Source organism: Vigna radiata, unplaced genomic scaffold (genome assembly GCF_000741045.1).
Source record: "Vigna radiata var. radiata cultivar VC1973A unplaced genomic scaffold, Vradiata_ver6 scaffold_43, whole genome shotgun sequence".
Lineage (NCBI taxonomy): Eukaryota > Viridiplantae > Streptophyta > Magnoliopsida > Fabales > Fabaceae > Vigna > Vigna radiata.
The window spans coordinates 48,712-55,185 of record NW_014542924.1 but is presented as its reverse complement, the minus strand read 5'-3'; positions in this window follow the sequence as shown (position 1 = coordinate 55,185).

Below are 6,474 nucleotides of genomic sequence, written 5' to 3'. Positions count from 1 at the left end.
TGGTGGAAGTACTCAAAGTCAACAAAGGAGCTATTGGATGGTCAATCTCAGATCTCAAGGGCATAAGTCCAACTTATTGCATGCACAAAATATTCATGGAGGATGACTACAAATCAGTTGCTCAACCACAGAGGAGATTAAATCCAATGATGAAAGAGGAAGTCAGAAAAGAAGTGTTGAAGTTACTTGAGGCTGATATTATTTATCCTATTTCTAACAGTGTCTGGGTAAGCCTAGTACAGGTGGTAGCAAAGAAAGGTTGACAATTATTTATAATGAAAAAAATGAACTCATACCCACAAGGACTATTACTGGATGGAGGATGTGTATTGACTACAAAAAGTTGAACAATGCTACTAGGAAGGGTCATTTTCTCCTTCCTTTCATGGATCAAATGTTGGAGAGGTTGACAGGTTAGGCTTTCTATTGTTTTCTGGATGGATATTCTGGGTATAATCAAATTGTGGTGGATCCAAAGGACCAAGAGAAGACAACCTTCACTTGCCCATTTGGAGTTTTTGCTTATAGAAAAATGTCATTTGGGTTATGTAATGCTCCAATTACTTTTCAGACGTGCATGCAGGCAATTTTTGCAAACTTGATAGAAATGTGCATTGAGGTCTTTATGGATGATTTTTCAGTGTTTGGAAGTTCCTTTCATGAGTGTTTGTCTAACCTAGATGTGGTACTTAAGAGATACACTCAATCCAATCTTGTTATCAATTGGGAAAAATGTCACTTTATGGTAAAAGAAGGTATTGTTTTGGGTCATAAAATTTCTTCCAAAGGAATTGAAGTTGATAGAGCCAAAGTGGAGGTCATTGAAAAACTCCCGCCACCAACCAATGTGAAAGGAATCAGAAACTTTTTGGGACATGTTGGCTTTTATAGAAGATTCATCAAGGATTTTTCAAAAATTTCCAAACCACTAAGTAACCTCCTTGTTAAGGACGTCCCTTTCGTAATGAATGATGAATGCCTTAAGCCTTTTGACATTTTGAAGAAAAATTGATTTCTACTCCAGTAATTGTAGCTCCTAATTGGAATCAAGACTTTGAACTGATATGTGATGCCAATAATTATGCCATAGGAGCAGTTCTTGGTCAAAGAAGAAAGAAGGTTTTCCACACTATTTATTATGCAAGCAAAGTTTTGAATGAAGCCTAGTTGAATTATGCCACCATAGAAAAAGAATTTCTTGCTATTGTGTATGCCTTGGAGTAATTTAGACAATATCTCATTGGGTCTAAAGTGATTATCTACACTGACCATGCAATTATAAAATATTTGCTACCCAAACCGGACTCCAAGCCACGATTGATCAGATGGGTATTTCTGTTGCAAGAATTTCATGTGGAAATCCGTGACAAAAAAGGAAGTAAAAATGTAATTGCTGATCACTTATATTGTTTGGTGAATAGTGAAGTTACAAGCAAGGAAGTAGAAACTTGGGAATCCTTCTCAGATGAAACACTCATGTATATTCAACAAAGGTCGTGGTTTGTTGATATGGCCAATTTCAAAGCTGCAGGTGTGATCCCAGAAGATTTCAACTGGCAACAAAGAAAAAAAATTTTGCATGATGCAAAATAGATTGTTTGGGATGATCCTTAACTATTCAAAATTAGAGCAAATAATCTGCTGAGGCACTGTGTGACTAAGGAAGAAGTGGAAGGAATGTTATGGCACTGTCATGATTCACCTTATGGGGGGCATTTTAGTGGAGAAAGAACATATGCGAAGGTACTTCAATCAGGATTTTATTGGCCTACTCTGTTTAAAGATGCTCATAATCATGCCATGAATTGTGATAAGTGTCAAAGGACGGGTACCATCTTCAAACGTCATGAAATGCCGCTGCAAGACATTCTAGAGGTTGAAGTTTTTGACTGTTGGGGCATATACTTTGTTGGACCTTTTCCACCATCTTTCAATAATGAATACATATTGGTGATAGTGGATTATGTGAGTAAATGGGTGGAGGCTCTGGCTTGTCCCAAGAATGATTCCAGCACTATCATTAAGTTTCTGAAAAGACAAATTTTTTCTTGGTTTGGAACACCTAGAGTACTCATTATTGATGGGGGATCTCATTTTTGCAACTACCAGCTTGCAAAAGTACTCAAGCACTATGGTTTGAGACATAAGGTGGCTACGCCTTATCATCCATAGACAAAGGGGCAAGCTGAAGTTTCTAATAGGGAGATAAAGAGGATTCTGGAGAAGACAATTGCTGCATCAAGAAAGGATTGGTCTCAAAAGTTAGATGATGCCTTTTGGGCATATCGAACTGCAATGAAGACAGTTATTGGATTGTCTCATTTCCAAATGGTCTATGGAAAGGCATGTCACCTGCCGGTGGAGATGGAACATCGAGCTCTGTGGGCCATAAAATTCTTGAATTTTGATTCTGGTGACACTGCAGAAAAAATAAGGGGGTAAATTATTGAGCTTGAGGAGATGCAACTGCACGCCTATGATTTTTCTAAAAATTACAAAGAAAAGGTGAAATATTATCATGACAAGAAGCTAGTAAAAAGGGTCTTTACTTAGAGACAACAAGTGTTGCTGTTTAATTCACGACTAAAGCTTTTCCCTGGAAAGTTGAAGTCCAAGTGGTTTGGCCCGTTCGTGATCAAGAATGTCCTCCCACATGGAGTAGTTGAGTTGACAGATCCAGTCGCTGAAGACCCACAGAGAAGCTGGGTAGTCAATGGACAACGCCTCAAGCATTACTTGGGTGGTGAGGTGGAACGCCTCTCCATAGTTATGGAGCTGGTGGATGCAGATTGAGCTTATTGGGTCAAACTAGTGACGTTAAAGAAGCGCTTGTTGGGAGGCAACCCAGTTTTCTGAACTTTTCCTTTTAGTTTTTTTTATTTTATTTTTTATGTGCTCTGCTTGAATGAATTAAACTGCTTTGATTCAACTGTGTTGTGTTTTGTGATGAGTATTGATTTGTGATATTCAGGGGTATTGATTGATGTTGAGATGATGCATGATGTAATAATATATAGGTGATGGCTCACAATGTATGAAACAAGTGTTTGAGATAAAATTTGATTGAGATACTAAGCATGATGTTTTTCTGAATTCTAGGACTTGAGAGTTTATCTGTGTGAAAATTGGACTTCAGAGTTTTCTTGTAAATAATTGCTATTACTTTGGAAGCATGAATGATTTTGCCTAAATTTTCTGTGATTGAACTACTTGCTTGCATGTTTCATATGATCAAGGCCATCTTTTGTTATCCTTATTCTTTTAGCCTTTACATGATTTTTGCCTACTGAAAAGAGAACAATTTGTTCTAACCTTTGAACCTTGAACCTTATGCATGTTTTGAAAAACCTTTTTGAAAATCTTTACCTTGAGTTAAGTTGAGAACATTTGATGAGGTACTGATAAAGGTTCAAGTTTGAGGTTGCTAGGTATCAACTCACTCTTCTAGGCAGTGAGCAATTGAAAAAGCAAAAGCAAAGGCAAAAGAAAAGAAAAGAAAAATAAATAAAAAGAGTTGTTCTTGAATGACAAATTCATAAATGTCTCTTTTAACTCAAGGAATTTTGTTGACCACAAAAACCAATTTCCTTCTTAGCCCAGCCAAGTTACAAGCCATGAAAAGCCCTTGTGATGATAACTTGCTTGTGAGTATGTTTGATTGTGGTTAAATGAAAGGAAAAATTAATTTGTGTGACATTGTCATAAGTAGAGTGAAAGACACCAACACCTCACTATACACCTTCAAGATGAGTGATACACTTTTGAGTGCTTGAGTGAAACACTTTCCTTGGTGAGGAGTAGTTCTTGAATTTCTGATTGCATCTTTGCTTGGTTTATTGATCATTCTTAAGGATAACATTTGTTGAAGTATATGAGCATCACATTGATTTTGATTAAATTAAGGCATCTACACATCTTGACTGAGATCCTTATGCTGAATTGATAAAAGTGATTTCTTGTCCTTAAAGGAAAAAAGTTTTTGAAAAAAACGTTGAGTCATTGTAGTGGGTATTCTAAAGAGCTGAGTTACATCCTGTTTTGCTTGAGGACAAGTAAAGTTCTAAGTTTGAGGTTATGATATAAGTTGAAAATACCATTATCTGTGATGTGATTTTTGTTGAGATTGTTGACAACACAATATCTATATCACTCTAGTTTTTTATGATGACTACACATTGCTTAATAACATGCATATCTTGTTGCTATGTTACATGTTCTTATGTTGATTGATTGATATATCTGTTGAACATGTTTATATGCTTTATTGATGTGTGAATGCATATATATTAAGCTTGTACATGTTACATCATTTCTGGATGCATTGCACATGTTTTAAAGCATGAAAACCACAAGCACTTTCATGAAGTTATAAATGTGTGACAAAGCAATAGTACAATCAACTCAATTATTAATAGATTCGATTATGCTAAAATCTTTGTACAAATTTTGAAAATCAGTGCTTTGTGAGATTTTGAGAAGGAAAAAATTTCAAAATGTTTTTACATGTTGAAGTCGACTATGTGCGCCACATAATCGACTGCATTAGTTATCTGTTTTGAAATTTTGTTATGCTCTTGCACTATAACGCCTATATTTTCAAAAGTTAGTTGAGCGTTGATTAGTTGGTCAATTGTATTAAATGAGTTTTTATTTTGGTTGACTGTATGCTACCAGTTTGACTGAACTGTTATAACTGTTATAACCCAGTTGACTGAATTAGTAGCATATTCGACTATGAGATTCTCTGTTAAACAGAAAACTATAAATAGACTGAACACGAATCTGTTCAGAGACTTTTGATGATCTGACAATTTCATTTCTCTTTCAGATTGATATCTATGGTTTTTAGAGCTCCAAGAATTCTCCAAGAAGACGGTGGCGATCTTTCTTGAAAGAGATTCAAAGGGAGACTTGTTGTGCACACATCGCTTGATCATATTCTGCACAGTGAAGGTGCTTCTGGTTTGATCAGATTGAGGCTTGGCATCCTTGAAGACTGCTGCATTATTTTGGCTTGGCATCCTTGAAGAGTTCTGTATTGGACCTGTTGTACAAGGGATAGACTCGTGGAGTCTGGTTCACTTTGAGGACTGTTCAAAGTGGTGATTGACAGATTACAAGAGAGGGGACATCTTGCTGCAAGTCTTGCTGTTTTTGTTGCCTATATTTTGGTTAAGGGTTAGAGAGGAGATTTATATTTTTGACGTGGAGGTCTTCTATAAATTCCTTGTTGTAAAAACCGCAACCATTATCCTGCATTTGTTTCCTGGGTTGGAAGGACACTAGATGTAAACATTGTTGGCCGAACCAGTATAAAAACCAGTGCTTGATTTTCTCTATCCCTGCACTTTTACTTTACAGTCGACTTTACTTCTAGCGCAGTCCACTACGTTTTTCCACTTCATACAAATTTTCATTACTTGCATTTCAAGAAAGTTTGAAAAGTTTGATACTTTGTTTCCAATATTGCTAAAAGACTTTGTTTTTGATAAACCACCAATTCACCCCCCCTTCTTGGTGTAAAAAGAAGCCTATCTGTTTTCTAACAATTTTTTTACTAAAAGCACCCTTTTTCACTTAGAAACTTGCTTGTATTCATGTTTTTTCATTAAGTTGTGTGAATAAGAGAGTTGAGGTTGATTTCAATGATTTTATGACTAATTCCCCTTGTTTTGATAGAGATTGAAGTAATAATGGAAGCAAAGATGAAGAGCCAAGAAGATAGAGCTTAGAAAGGCTTGGAAAAGCATTAGAAGGAGGGACAACACAAAACTCGGGCACCCTGTATGGAAGCTTGAGCGTTGAAAATCGACATCCACCGCCCGGGCGCCTCTTCTAGCCGCCTAGGCAGCAGGGTCTCAAAGCCTGGGTGCCCAACTCGAAGCTCGGGCCTTACATGAGAATCGCCCACCGCCTAGGCGCCCTAAGTGGGACGCCTGAGCGTCGGGTTTCGTGGATTACGCCTAGTTTTTGCTCTGTTTCGACTCTATTGGACCGGACCCTGTTTTTGCTCGTTTTACTCTATTTAAAGGACCTTGGGGCTCTAGGTTTGGTATCTTTGGCAGAGAGCAGCATAGCAACACACTTTTTTCCCAATTCTTGGGGATCTCTGTCTCATTCTCTTCCATTGTTCATATAGTTTCTCCATGTCTATGGACAACTAAACTCTATTTGTTGTTGGGGGATGATGTAACCTTGTAAACTCTCATCTGTTTGAATTGATTCTTAATTTCATATGTTTTTCCATTAATTGTTAGAGTAATTCATCTGTTTTAATGCTTGTTGTGTTTAACTCATTCACTAGCATGATTTATGAATTGCATGAGTGCCGAGAGGTTCCTCACAATTCAGGTTCTTGTTGAATTACTCCCAAGAGTAATATTTCTCAGGGATGAGGGTATGAGTCTTGGTCGTCTTTAAGCTCTTGATCTTCACATCTTATTACTAGGAATGCTAGGAATTGTATGAACTGGT